This window comes from Lissotriton vulgaris, chromosome 7, assembly GCF_964263255.1.
Source record: "Lissotriton vulgaris chromosome 7, aLisVul1.2, whole genome shotgun sequence".
Lineage (NCBI taxonomy): Eukaryota > Metazoa > Chordata > Amphibia > Caudata > Salamandridae > Lissotriton > Lissotriton vulgaris.
Window position 1 is genome coordinate 1297000970 of NC_141695.1, and position 15757 is coordinate 1297016726.

A 15757-nucleotide genomic window follows, 5' to 3' on the forward strand; every position below is an offset into this window, starting at 1 on the left:
AACAATTAAATTTATCAATTGTGTCATGCAATGAAATAAAGCGGCCTTTTGGGTATAGATCATCTAGAGTGGCACAGCCCCCATCCCACCATAGGTCTATGGCCATCAACTGCGCTATCTGTGCGAAGAGACAGATTTTCCATATTTCCAATGTCGTTGCATAAGGCGCTCTATGAAGCACTTGTCGCACTGCTTGCTCCCAGAGTCTGTATACCAATGTGATCATGAAGCGTAGTCTCTGGTGTCCACACAAAAGTAAATCTCCTAGGTCGGCGTCACCGTACGTGCCTAATAGTACGGACAACTCCCAAGCTGGGTCAGCATCAAACCAGTAAAAAGAAGGTGCGGCGCTCATTAGTACATCTCCAGGTCTGGTACCTCCATGACGCCTCTGTCCCATTCCAGTTTGAGTGTGGCCAAGCTCACCCTACGTCTTTTCTCAGCACAAAGTAAATCGAGCATGAGGTGGTCTAGTTCCCAGAAAACGTTAAGGGGAATCTCATACATAGTGCCCTGCAACACGTACAGGGAGAGAGGGAGTACTACCATCTTTATCAAGGCTATTTTTCCAATTAACAATTTTAGGGTATTCCAAAATGAGATGGACAGGCAGAGGATGGCAAGCATGTGACCTATATTAAGTGTGTGGCACAGGTGAATTTCATACACTATGTGCATATCCAGACACTGATGCAAATACAATGGGGTTCCCCTGCTACTAAATGTAGTCCTTAAGGCAGGGACAAATAACTAAAATTGTACAAAAAATCCTAGGCAGCTTTACAATTTTAAATTGTCAGATCCATCATGACAATGTTTGGGGCATTTAGTGAAATGACCATAAGGACAAATAACATCAATTTAAATATGATTTTTATTTAGAAAAATTCTATATAAGATAGGACATATTCATTTTAAAGTAATTTATACAACATTTAAAACAACCTCTGTGGTATTTCATTCCATTATTGTTTCAACCATATACTCATACCCTCTCATTCGTCCACAACATTCATCCAATTACAAATATAAGAAAACATTCTTCAATGTTTTTACACTGTTTGACAAGAACAATCATGAATATGATGTCACAAATGGGGGTTCCTATATAATACATTTGACTTTTTAAATATTATAATTCTGAACCATTAGTCATTTTGTACTGTGAATTACTGTACGGTATCTGACTTCCATGGGAGGCCTGCTGGGGAGTGCCATACCCTTCAGCTGCCCCACCGAGAACAACATGGATTTAGAGTGATTCACACGTAGGCCAGAGAGCTTGCCGAAGTCTCTCAGCACATTCAAAATAATCGGAAATATACCATAGTGTCATCTGCATATAATGACACTACATATGTTGTCAGACCCACTTGAATCCTGAGCCATGTAACACTTGTAGTCTACACACCACCTGCTACACTGCCAGTGCAAATAGCAGGGGGGACAAGGGACATCCCTGTCATGTACCCCACTGTAAGTGAATCTCCACCAACCCTATGCTTCCCGTTCGGACCCTTGCCACTGGCTCTTTGTACAGTAACTTGACCCAGGCTGTGTATATGGGGCCCACCCCATTCTAGCGAGCACCCGCCACATGAAGACCCACCAGACAGAGTGGAACGCCTTTACCATATCTAACAAGCATTTACAATGCAATGGTCTCAGGATTATAAAAGGTAGAGCTATTGGCATTGCTTATAATTTTATTAAATTTTTTTAAAAATCATAAATAAATAGCATTGTCATTTACATTACCAATAGCCTAATCGTTAAATAAATGGCATTGTCATTTACAATGCCAATAGCTTAATCGCTCGCATATGCATGACCTATTGCATTTACACCCACACAGAGACACACACACACATACAGAGCCACACGCACACACAGAGCCATTCACATAGAGCCACCCACACACACAGAGCCACCTACACAGAGCCACCCACACATAGAGCCACCTACAAAAAAGCTATCTACACAGGAGGAAAAAGTAAGATGGGCAGAAAGAAAGACAAGAATGGAAGGGGAAAGGAAGAGTGAAAGAAGGAAGGAAACTTCGAAACAAAGAACGAAGAAATGGTGAAGGGTGGAAGGATGGATGGACTTTAGAATGAACCAATTGGAGTGATGGATGGAGAAATGGAACGATAAGTAGCAGAGTGAATTGAGGATTGGTGGAAGGATAGGTGAAGGGCTAGTGACTGGATCAATGGCTAAAAAGATAAATGGATGCATGCATATACCGACAAGTGGATGGACAATGAAGGAAGCATGCAAATGTGGATGAATAAAGGGTGAACGAGAGAACAGATGGATGGATGTGTGGGGAGATAGAGGGAAGGAGTGGGAGACCGACCGAGGGAGACAGAGATACAACTACATTCAAGACACTTTTTCCTACATTAGTGGGCACTAAAGGTACCCTTTCAAGTTTATACTGGGTGCCGCTCTCATATGAAGCCCCTCAGACACAGTGGTGGCTGCCACCTATTAGAAATGGTAGGGCGTGCAAATGAGATGTGGGTGCCAGTCCATGCAGGCACATACATCAACAAAATTGCTGACATGCATTACATTATTGTAACCTTAAAACGGTAATGTGGAGCAATAGACTGACGGGTAAAATATTAACAACACATATAACTGCAGGACGGGTAGGTTACTTTTTTACCCTTGGGTTTGGCACTACTTAGTGTTTGTGGGGGAAGGCGGGGGGTTATTACTTTTTCTTCCTCATATATCATTTTTGAGTAGTCATGCTGCATATTCATACAACCAGCTGGCTTTGTGTGCGAATATGCACATGCTGGTTGTGACTTGACAGCTCAGTGGACATTGTTGTAAACTGTTACTAACATCATCTAATAAAAAAAGTTTTGCAAAAAAATGAAAGAAGATAATGGCCACACCAAATCAAAAGTCAGGCAGATCATTCAAACGGAGGACATAACCTGGGACTGTGGGACAAAACAAGAAGTAGAGAACATGGCCGCCAACACACTTGGGTCCTTTAATAAGCTGCAACCACTCAACTGCTTCTATCATCTAAAGAAAGTCGATATAAGAGATGTCATCCTCATCATTAAAAGTCTCTAAGATATCAGAAGAGCAACATGAAATGAAAAAATTGCAGCACCCTCAGTGAAGGCTGAGATTAAACTGCCCAATTTCTAACATCATTGAAAAGCTGATTTAGACAATAGTTTCCTTAATTGCGGTATTCATGTCCTTGGTTGGTTCAGTGCTTAATTCTTCAAATGTATCAGTGTACCTATAAATAATTCCGAAGGAGCCCCCCCCAATACTCATGCCCACTTTCCAATTAAAATTCCTAATCACCGCAGCCCTCACATGATTCAAGCCATCATTACATAAGCTTATACACAAAGGTAACAAATCAGTTTTACACACCTGAGTTTTGGGGATATACAAATAAAAAATACAAAACAAACATGGCACACAGCTTGGATGTTGAGTTAGCCGGGCTTCACTTGATTGTGCCTTCAAAAGCTAAAGAGCAGGTAGAGCTGGAACGATCAGTAGTTTGCCAGTCATCCAGAAGCTGTGCAATGTAGATCCATACACCTCAGCAGCCAATACTTGCAATCTTTCAACAAGTCCACCATGGAACGGAGAGTGAGACAGTGACACTGTATGTCCCAGTCACCATCATGTGGAAGATTGTCTCTCATAAATCTGGTGTGCAGCAAGACCCTGAAGATGGCTCCATTTTTGGCAACAGTTAATCCCGACAGAACTAGTTCACCAGAATGTCCGAAGTCAGGAGCTTTTAGAGGTTTCTGACCGATCACACACCGAAGGGTAAAAGTATGATTTCTCAAAGACTGCTACCAGTGTTTAGAATCCACCAGCTCAGGACGAAGGCTGAGCTTCTTCAGGGTCTCGTAGCCAACCACAATGACAATGGTGGAGGGAGTGGCAGAAATTATGCCAGCAGACAGGCCCTTCGTGAGGCCCCAAGGACCTTCCTCTGCCATCAGCTGTCTGAAAGTGTTTATGATGGAACTCTTACCTTCCACCTGCACCCTTGCCCGGATCACATCCATAGGGTTGGTGATAGTGGATGCTGTGGCTGCAGCTAATGGCCAGAGACAGCCTGGAGCACTAGATGCAGACAGTCATTCGGAGCCAGCCGGGAGAGCAGTTCTGCATAGAAATGATAGAAGGACCACCAGACGGCACTGTTTGGAATGTATGTGAGCAAAGAGGCCACGTAGCCTCTGTAAAAACCCCTCAGTCCGTCTGCCTTGAAAATTTGCACAATGATGTCCTTAGTCTGTCCCAGAGCTACTGGATTTTTCCCATCGCAGGTGTGCACTCGAAAGCTTCCCCCCAAAGTCTCCCCTTTCCGCTGCATCATGAGGTGCTGAGAGATCACGTCAATGGGGATCGTGATGCTCTGTGCCACAAGGGAGGCAGAACCACCAGCCACTAATGATTTCACAACATTGCTGTTAGTGTACTCCGATACATATTTCCGGGTGAGCTCATATGTTGTTACATAGCACTGACCCGATATCAGGGTAAATGTGTTGACCAGGAATCCCTGGTAGAAACCAGACACCCCTTCTGTCCGCAGAATCTTTAGAAAGGCATCAAATGTACCATTGTAAAGGCTTTTCCCCTTCTGAATCTGCAGACGGGTCCGAATGAGTGTAAAGGGGTAAACGCTGACCCGAATCATCATAGTCATGCACACTCCAAAAACATAAAACACCAGCAATGTGCCTCGACGCCCCCCTCTGTACCAAACAACACTGGGCTCCACTCACCGGATGTCTGGGGGACGTCTCCTCTGGTCTGTCTCCTCTGGGGCGGCACCACTCTTCCCGGTGTGGGGCTGACGGAGGTCTCCTGCGCAGCCCGGTCCGTCACGCGCCAGGTAAGCCGCAGACGGGGAGCGGGGCTCTTTTTACACATGAGAGCCCCCGCTGGTGCTGATCTCTGGCCTGGTCCGCTCCTGAGACCGGAGCTGCGCAGCGCTACCCGCGAGCTGGAGAACAGCTTCCTCCCGCCTGGGAGAAGCGGAAATGGAGCCTGCGAGGCTCTTCTTTGTCCCAGCCGGCCCCGCCCACCGTCAGGCGCGGGCGCCGGCTCCTCTCTCCTTCTCTTCTTGCGCTGCAAGGCGGGGTGGCACCCGTGTGGGCACGAGAATTGGCACAAGTGTGGCGTGGGCAGCCGCAATGAACGGAAAGCGCTCCCCAGCGCTTTGTGGAAATTAAAAGCGCTCCCAAGCGCTAGTGAAGCCACCAGGAAAGCAAACAAGGCGAGAATTGGCACAAGTGCGGCGTGGGCAGCCGCGATGAACGGAAAGCGCTCCCCAGCGCTTTGTAAGAATTAAAAGCGCTTATTCAATAAACTACATCTAAAACGACACTTACTTCTGTGGATTTTATTCTTGCTACAGCTCCCAAGCGCTAGTGAAGCCACCAGGAAAGCAACGCAAAATGGCGGCCGCAACTCCGCAAATTTCGGATTCGGGGGCGTGTTTGGCCGTCCCCAAAAGGGGCGGGGCTTAAAAGTGGAAAGAACAGCACCAACACGCCCCCGAATCCGAAAGAGACGGAGCTTCTTTGGAGGGACGCCTCTCTCCTCCAATGGCTGGCCTCCGTTTAGGAAGCCAGCCAATGGAGGAGAGACGAGGACAGAGGCGGGTTTAAGCTGCCACACTAAGACACATTAATTCTTCGGACTTCCGGTGACAAGACAGCCTACGGTCCCTCGACCTAAAAAGGCTAGGGCATATTGATTCTGATCCAAAAATGGCACGTGAAGCTTGTGCAATAATCGCCTTAAGTTAAAGAAGGTGTTCCTGCTGGGATAAATCCTGACTAATCTGGGTGGATCTGGGTCTGGAGATACCAGTATAGGCAATGCGCCAGGATGTGTCTGAGTATTTTTTAATCTATATTCAGAAGCAACAGGGGATGGTAGGAGGTGCCATCTATTGGGTCCTTCTCAGGTTTAGACATCAATACTAGGGCCTCCCTCATGGAGGTCGAGAGTATATCCCATTATAAGGCCTCCAGCTACACGGGTAACAGCCTGCCGCCCATTGTCCCTGGGAATGCTTTATATAGTTTTGCCGGCAAACCGTCCCCTTCCAGTGCCTTCGCTCTTTTGAGGGCGTCTATAACTTGCATTATTTCCTGTTTGGTCACAGGACCTTACAGGTCCTCCTTTCACGGCCCTCTAGCTGTGTCAGTGGTAGTGCATTCAGGTAGGCGTCCACCACTTGGCTCAGGATGTGTATACCTCTCATAGGCATGCAGTCATTATCTTTTTGATTGCCTGTTGAGTATGTACTTCTCTTCCCGACGGATTGTCAATATGGGCTCAAAGCTGTGTTCTTGTTTACTTATTCTGGCTAATAAACAAACTGCCCAATCCCCTTCTGTATGAGAGGCATATATGTTTCTCAAGGTGCTCACAGGAGGAGTAAAGCACTTTTCTAGCCTCAACCAACTTGGCACGTTTTGCTTGGTTGTGTGGAAATTCCCTGCCTAAGGTCGCTACTGTTTCCTGTAAAGTCAGTTCCCATTCTAGTGTGTCGAATGCCTGTAATGGTAGCCATTCCAACACATCTGAGCTCTACCTTCATGACGTCCCACTCGATTGCTCTATGTTGCATACTTTCCCAATTCATTCTAAATAAATCAATAAGTGTCTCTGCTATTGTTCCCCAATCGATTGGATCTGTGAGTGCTTCAGGCTGCATGCGCAATAACGGGACTCAGGTTTGTCGCCTTATCAGAGTATGTAAGGAGGAGGGGTGAGTGGTCAGAAAGGGAAACATCCTTTACAACGCAACTTTTACCACGCAGTGCTTTTACATCGCAACTTTTACAACGCAAACCATTACAACGCATTGCGCTGGGGGGCGCTCTAGGATAGGGAATATATTTAATTTACTATCCAACACCTTCCCTACTATCCACGGGGACTGGAGTTGGAATAGTAAATTAAACTATTCACTATCCAGCACCCCTCAACACTATGCGTTGTTAAGGCATCCGTTGTAAAAGTTGCGATGTAAAAGCATGCGTGGTAAAAGCATGCGTTGTGATGTCATACATCCGGTCAGAAATGTACTTGTCCAGGAAATTCACAGCTGTCACCTGCGGAGTCGCATCAGCCTTTGTAAGGATGTAATCCAGCTGACTGTACATTTTGGCAGTTAGTGTATAGCAAGAGTATGCCAGAGTGCGTGGATGTTGAGCCCTCTATACGTCCCCAGGTCCCATCCCCAGGATCAGTTGTTTCAGGGTGTCAGTCAGTTTGGGTAGGCCAGCGGTGTACCATACCGTCCAAGACACAATTACAATCTCCAGCGACGATTAACTTGACCAGGTCGAAGTTTCTTACCACCGACAATACGTCTCCTAAAAAAGGGCCTAATCGTCTACACCGGGAGCGTAGACATTGGCCAAACAAAACGTATGTGCATCTAAAGTTCCATCACAAATAACATATTGCCCTTCTCGGTCCACACACACACACACCAGTATCCTCTGAAAAGGGTCCCCGTGCCACCCAGATGGTGGCGCCCGTGCAGATCTGGAGTATGAAATAGCGTAGATATGGCCCTGTTACTTACGTTGTACGCTGGGATGCAATCTCCTCACAGATGTGTCTCTTCGAGAAATGCAATAGATATTTAGTACTGCTTGAGAAAAAGTAGTAGTGGCAGAGCTGGGGGACTCTTCAATAACTGTGGATGATATAGAACCATGAACATACAGCAAGTGGTGCCTCCTACTGTTCCCAAGATGGCATTACATAGCACGACCCTGTTTGGGGAGGGAGGGGGGTAAGTTCACTGTTAAGTTTCTATATAATTGAAAATTGGTATATACACAGTATACTGTAACCGTCTCGGAGGAGACTTAAGAACCGAAATGTGTGATTTGCGCACTATGTGACACCGCAAAGGTGAAGATGAGAATGTTCTTGAATTACCTTTGGCTATAAACGTATCGTTATTATGCAAAAAGACAATAACATCGTTTTTAAAAATAGTCCTAGGTCCTGCCACCAAGCCCACAGCAGTGCACACAGTGCAAAATAAAAAGCACAAACATTCAGACTGTGTCCCATATAACATAAAAAACACAACAAAAACCATGAATTAGAAAAACAACATCTCCAAGTCCCCCCCCATCCTCCCACCCCAGACAGAATGTGCAAAACACCTTCCAGCTTAACCTTCGGCCGGAAGGGGACTGGCTACCGCCTCACAATTCTCCCACTTCCCACCCCTTCCTCAACTAGTGTATAGTCTAAGTGTGAAAGAGGTAGAGGAATCACGCCTCCTGTGAACCGCGAGACCAAGAGTACTCAGCAAGCCAGAATAGGACCGGTCCCCTGCCAGCCTCCGCCACAGAGCAAAATGAAAATATGATCCACCCCCCACATAGTGTGAAGCAGTCCGTGATAGTGCTAGGCTGTATGTGTATCCTGAGTGCCGGAGTAAATCAGGCAAATTGGCATTATCCCCTAAACATTGAAGCATATATACAGTGACGTAGCTATAAAAGAAGGTCTCTTAGTATAGTCTGTCCCCTTTACCAGACACCCCAATCCCTCCAGTTCTGTCGGTGTCGCCACCCCAGAGTGCCAGGACTGAGGGGGTGCAGCCACGGTCATAGGAAGCTGAGTGGAAATATAGCGTGGGCATGGTCAGCCATGGCGCCCACAAACTCACTCAGGTCCCAACTCATGCTGGCCAGTCTCTGTCCTGTCGCTCAAGGTATCAGGCACCAGTAAGATCTGAGAGAAAGCATCACCGCCCATCGAGCCAGGGATCTCCAGATGTAGGGTTCAATCTGGGCAGACAAGTATCTGGCCTCCTCCCAAGGCTCTCATTGTGTCAAGGCCTCTCAGCACTGTCCTCTTGCTGCGGCCAGAGCAACACACTGGGCCCGTGCAGGACCCAAAGCCCCTTGGTGCATTCGCAGTACCTCCTGGCCCAATGCGTCCATCCAGTCCAGTACCTCTTGTGGAGAGTCGTAGAAATGTACCTGGCCACTAACTGTAATCGCAATTTGGCTGGAGATAATAGACTGTATTTAATGTTGTGTTCTCACAATTATCGTTTCACCATAAGAAAGTTATTGCGCAAGTTCTGTCCTTTACGCGGGTAATCAGGATAGATGAAGATTTGTTTGTCCTCATCCATCTTGGGTGGGAGGGGGGGCTGCGAGTGCACACATGTTGTAGAATAGTAGCGCGGTCCCGATGGATGAACAGGCGAGCTATCATGGCTCGGGGAGGTGCCCCCGGGCACAGCATCATCGCCAGTGACCTATGTGCCCGCTATTTGGTACAGAAATTAGATTCCCTTAGGGGTACTTCAGTCCCTCAACCATGTCTTTAGTAATGTGACCTCTTGCTTCAAAGCGTCCACAACGTCATCCATTGCTTTGGTACGTTCTGTGACCTTGCGGAGGTCCTGGCACAGATGGTCGATTTTGGTCGATTTTGATGGCCATTTCGTCCATCTTCTTTTTCTAGGGTGACAGGAGAGCCCTGTACCGCTGCCAGGAGTTCTGCCGTGGTCTGACCCTGGACCGTCGGATCGATAGACTGCTCTTAGTCATGGTCCGTATGTATAGTCTCAGGCCTGGACAACGTGTATTGGTATATTTTGTTGGTTTGAGTCATCTTCGCCGCCTTTTCTTTTCCCATCATCAGCAATGAGCCTGAAGGACTTTTCATGGCAGGGGATGGGAGGCAGAGGAGGGAGGGCTCAGTTTGATTAGTTTTGTCCTGACAGGGGCCTCAGGCAACACCAGAGCCACCTTCAGGCCCCTCTTTACGACCAGCCAGTCAAGTCTTTAGTGACCCCCACCAGGGGTCGTCTGTAGTGCCCCTCAGACACAGACCTGTGTCACGCTACACCTCCTTAGGAGTCACTCAGCTCAGGGGCCCAATGGTCCCGCCCTCTCCTTTAACGTCTTTGGTCTTCAGGTATCCCCCTGATGGCTGGTGCTGGGCCGCAGCTGTGCACAGACAACAATGACTTTAGGAAAGCACTAGACCCAGGGGTGGGGTGTACAATTCAGGGCTCAGTAAGCAGTCTCATTTATTTCCATCCATATAGGTCTGGGGCCAGCCACATGCCACGGGTAGTGAGCCCCCCAGATCTCAGAAACGACAGTGCTCGGTGCAGTTCAGAGAAGAGCCAAGATGAAGTACGAGCGTGCCCTTCGCCGGGAAAGCGTGGAGCACGAGATGCTGCAGGCACAAACTTTGCAGTCTGGGATGTGTGTTTGTCATGTGGCACCCAGTCGGTGTCCAGATATGGGCAGGGGCCTGCAGAGATCGGCGTTTGTAGGTGAGATACGCCTATCAGCTCTGATGGCCTCAAAACATTAGCCGGGCCCCAACAAGGGCACAGGACGCCGTTCGCTGCGCCTGCAGGCTGCACATCACAAGCTGAGATATGTATGGGGACACTCACACACCCATCCGCAGCTGTGTTGATCATATGCCGCCAGGGCTGCCTCCATAGTTCCATTATCGGCGCAAGGTCTCCACCCGGACCAAAGTAGAAAAGGCCTGCATGAATAAATACACAACACAACTTTTTTGTTTGGAGAAAATATGGCTGCAGGTTTATTCCATACAAAAGTATGCAAATTATGGTGGGTTATCTTACGGGCGATCCAATGGCAGGTAGCGGTACTAACCTATGCTACCCTGCCCGCCTGTTGAGCCAAGCACTGTGGAAATCCAATCAGCGCTACCCTTATAGGTGTGATCCCCTTACTGGATCACGTGACACATTGGTCCCTTATTACTCGCTCCCCTTTCAGGGCGGAGCGTAGCAAGGCAAGCCCCCGGTTGTTCAGGCCCACAACCGGCCTTAAGGACCAAACGGGGCGCTGACGTCATTGTTCCAGGACCCTCACCTGAGGCTCTGGTGATTTGGCTCTGGCACCCCTATTGTGCACTTGCAGAAGTATCCTTCTGTACCCAGACTGCTTCAAGATCACCCTGTAACTCCGCCTGCAACGACAAAGAAAACATTACAACATCCTCAAACTTCCCTTGCCTGTCCCATGCCCGGTACGTGGTAGGGTGGGAGACGCCGTGTCGGGCAGCAAAGAGGAACAACAATGGCTGGGGGAGGCCTAAATACCCCTCCCCATCCACCGGCGCGCCGGACATGACGTGTCCAGCGCGCCCTGTAAGGGGACTACTCCAGGAGTCCCTCAGAAGCGAGTGGGGAGGCGCGTAAATGCCACTAAGGGTTGGCCGCCCTCTGAGGTGGCCCATTGAAGGGGGCTGCGGGCAGCCGCATAGTTCCATTATCGGCGCAAGGTCCCCACCCGCACCAAAGTAGAAAAGGCATGCATGAATAAATACACAACACAACTTTTTTGTGTGGAGAAAATATGGCTGCAGGTTTATTCCATACAAAAGTATGCAAATTATGGTGGGTTATCTTACGGGCGATCCAAGGTCAGGTAGCCGTACCAACCTATGCTACCCTGCCCGCCTGATGAGCCAAGCACTTTGGAAACCCAATCAGCGGTACCCTTAAAGGGGTGATCCCCTTACTGGATCACGTGACACATTGGTTCCTTATTACTCACGCCCCTTTCAGGGCGGAGTGTAGCAAGGCAATCCCCCGGTTGTTCAGGCCCACCACCCGCCAAAAGGACTAACCGGGCGCCAACGTCATTGTTCCAGGACCCTCCCCTGAGGCTCCTGTGATTTGGCTCTGGCACCCCTATTGTGCACTTGCAGAGGTATCCTTCTGTACCCAGACTGCTTCCAGATCGCCCTGTAACTCCGCCACAGCTCTGGAGGCGGCCCGTCGCCTACTGAGCCCCCCACCAAGCAAACAGAAATTAAATCACTTACAACTGGCTCCTTCCAGTGTCTCTTGCATGCCCAAGAGGATCAGCAATGTGGGGAAGGCCCTCCCGGAAGGGATCTGTGGTCTCCAGTCACACAATGCTGCGACCGGGGGCAACATGCAGGGGCTGCAGGGAAATGTGGAATGAGAGATCTTTTTGTAGGAGCAATGGCCTCCCTCCGATGTTAAGATGCAATAGGCCCGTCAGCAACCAGGCCGCGGCAGCCAATGAAGTAGGGGCTGCCCCAGGAGGGGGCCAAAAGTTTCTGAGTATCAGGGATGGCCGCGAGCTCATGACCCCAGGAGGCAAGCAGCCCGGGGCTCAGCTGTGCCAGCCAGTGCAGCATCCAGCCATAGCACCAAGCATCAGCAAACGTTTTACAGAGGATAACGATGTAGGAGAGACCCCATGCAACCTCAGCAGGGACCCCGCAGATGCTCTCAAGCTCCCAGGCCCCCTGGCTTAGCGCAGGTGTTATTTCAGTGTGGTTGGGGTGAGGATGAAGCAGAATGTTGTGCCCTGCAGCTAGAGCTTGCAGGTTTTACGACCTAGTGGCCATCTTGTCAGGCCACGCCCACTGGGAGTGTTTACACCAGAAAAAGTTGCATTCCACATTTCTAGGCTTACAAAGACCAACTCTTGTATGGTGTTATACTTTGGAGATTCTCCTGAACTTTGTGTGATGCGTTGTATCAAGGAATATGAGGTTCTGATAGAAGATCTTTGTCCCCCAGTCGAGCGCCAACTCCTTATTGCTCTCAGAAAACCCCAAAAAGGTGTGTCTTCTCCCTCCATGGTATTGGTATGATGGTTAATGCATGAAGCTGGTATTGACACAAATATGGTTGGTGCACATTCAACCAGAGGGGCAATGGCTTCTAAAGCATTCTCCTTGGGGCGCACGTTTTGAAGACATTATTGATGCTGCAGATTGGTCCTCAGACTACATGTTAAAGCGTGTCTACTTCAAACCACTTCCTGGCAGCTTTGGTGGTGGATAAGCCTCCGCTCCTGACATAGAATATAACATTTCCTACCTTTCGTAACAGACAGTTTTAAATTCCATTGAGGGCAAGGATTATCCTTTCTACAGTAAAGGATCAATGGTCCCACCACTGCAGGTAATGAATTTCGAGCTTCACACAGACAGTTGTGTTCTAAGTAAGTAATATACCTTTACTACAGAGAAATTCTTGTATGACACTGTAAATTTCAGTAGATGATGCATTAGTTATTGTTTATCATTGTCTATTGCTGGATACAATGCTTCCCTAAGTGTTAGGGACGTTGACTCAATGTTGTCTGTTCTATATATATATATATATAGGAACCAACCCAAACAAACAGAAACAGATTACAAGTGTTCATTAGGATGTTGCACGAACGAAGAAGAAGGATAATCAACAGAGGACTTTAAAGGGATATCCATGTCCTGATTGAATGGACTGTTGCACTATTCCCATGGGTTCACAGGATTTGTAGTTCTTTCTCTAAAGTGTTATATGGCTGCTGTTACAATAAAGCAAAAACAGTGAAGCATAATCCTCGGCTCCGTGGTCTTAATAGAACTGAAACTTTCTGTTACGAAAGCTAGGACATTTTATATTCTTCTTATAGATAAAGCTTAAACCACTCTACATTACATCAGTTAAATAATTATTCAGTTAAATAACACATAAGGCAGTTGTGTCATAATCGAGGCACTGCAGGTCTATACAGCTAATTTTGTTAGCAGAGACACCATGTAAGGCATTGACGTATGGGCCTTGCAAGAACTTAGATACTACGAAGTTGCACTTTCTGTAACACTGGTTGCTAGTTCGTCCAAGTTCATCATCTGAGTAAGAGCAAATTTGGTATTATAGCCACTCCATTTAATCAGAAAATAATTACGTATGTCCCTTTTGTATTCCTGGACAATGAACAGGAGCCACAACTTGCTTCAGCATCAGCATCCTGCTACATTTGTTTAATCTGCTATTGGCAAGTCTTTTTCAGTTGACTTTTTGGCTGACAAAATAGATCATTTTAGCCACTTAGGAAGGACAGTTGTAAAGGGAGCTTAAGAAGATCTTTTCACTGCTGAGACCGTTACTAGACTCTTCTCCACCAAAGGTGGTCTTGACAATGAAAGGGTCTTTAAAGTCATGGCCTTCAAAGTAAAATAAATTGTCATACTAACCTTCGCCTGTGAGCACGTTGCAGAAGACGGGTACTATGTTTTGACGATTGACTAGAATAGCAATCCTGGTCTCTGCCATTCTTTTGAGCTCCCTCTAGGAATCTCTTGGCAGCTAGTATCCTGCACTGAGAAAGGGACAACTCCTCTAGACATGTTTATCTTTACAGTCGTTAAATCTTATTTGTTTTAGTCCTCCAACATTAAATTCTCTAAGGCAAATTTCTTGATGCTCTTTTAGATTTTTGGGGGAATTATTTTGGACATTCTTCCACTGAGTGCGAGTTAGGTAGACAGGGCATGAAGAGCCAAAGGCAGAACCATGACCAACGTCTTCCTTTTATAAGAAGAAAACTTAACAAACTCAGGGCACTTCTGTTAGGTGAAATAAAACAAAAACAGAAGTACAAACTAAATGATTATCCACATAAAAATCCATAGAATTGCCAGGTGTTGGTCTGTGAGATGCTGCTTACCTCATATGAGTAGTGTTCAGAGTTTAACCTGAAAAAGTTGATATCTATTTACCCTCACTTACTGTAATTTCTATTTCTTTTTTTAATTTCAAATCTTTTTTATTGAAGATTGAGAAAAAATGAAAGCAAAGACAATACAATAAATCATCCAATACATAGATTAATACAGTAGTGGTCATAATGACGTTTACCAAAAGTCAAAGGAATAGAGAACAAACAGGGAAAGTAGAGAGGAAAGGACAGGTGTATCAATATATCGGTAGCAATCGGCCTACAAAGCATGGGTCGCAGTATAGGAGACAATAAGTATACAGTAAAGTATTTAAACTTGGAATATATGGGGCCAAACAGAGACACTGATTTACATAAAGACAGGCAATCTGTTGAAATTTGTATCATGGAGGGTCAAAGTGGGAGGATGACGCATCCAAGGAGGACCACAATTTCCTGTTAGAAGGCTTCCACATGGCTGACTGCAGTGCCGGATTGTCTGCCACTCTCGAAAAGGAGAGCCATTCCAACCATATTTTAAAGTTGACTTCCGCAAAATTTTTCCATTTACAGAGGATGACCTTGCACGCCAATGTCAACATGATATCTAGCAGTTGTCGGTCATGTATGTCAGGTAATTGTGTTTCTAAAGACCCAAAATGACGTATAAGAATTCCTGAACAGGTGTGATTCCAAATACTTGGTGAATATAAGCAAAGATTTTTCTCCAAAATGTTCTTAATAGGGAACAATCAAAAAGCATGTGTGCTAGGTCCCCAGGTGCTGCCTGGCAGTTCCAACAATTGGGCGTATCTTTTAGATTACATTTGAACACTCTGTTCAGCAACATATATTTCGTTTGACAGAAAATCGGGGAGACCTTGTTTGATAATGCAGTGTTGTGTATTACCTCCCAATCTATTGGTATCCCTGTCGAGTTAGGTTCCGACTCCCACTTGCTTTCTGTTAACTTATGTGGTTTCTTGGGCAGGGGGAGGAGCCATTTATATATTCTGGAGACGAAATGGTCAGCATGGTACAGTAACTGGAGGCGTGTCATGAGCCAGGGTAAATCCGTAGTGAGGGTACGTTTAGAGATAACGGCTTTCAATTTCAAGAATTGATAGAATTCTATGGGTGGCAAATTAAATTTCTCTTGCAGTGTCGAAAAAGGTATGGGCAGACCGTTTTCATAAAGGTCTTTTACCATGTGGATACCA

General features: G+C 46.8%; 1 protein-coding gene and 1 pseudogene across 1 annotated transcript in view; both read right to left on the bottom strand.

Annotated features, from left to right (window-relative positions):
• Positions 1–15757, bottom strand: part of LOC147703532 (uncharacterized) — a 125900-nt gene that overhangs the window by 53313 nt on the left and 56830 nt on the right. The gene's annotated exons all lie outside the window — the stretch shown is intronic.
• Positions 3796–7193, bottom strand: LOC147703533 (solute carrier family 25 member 44 pseudogene; annotated as a pseudogene).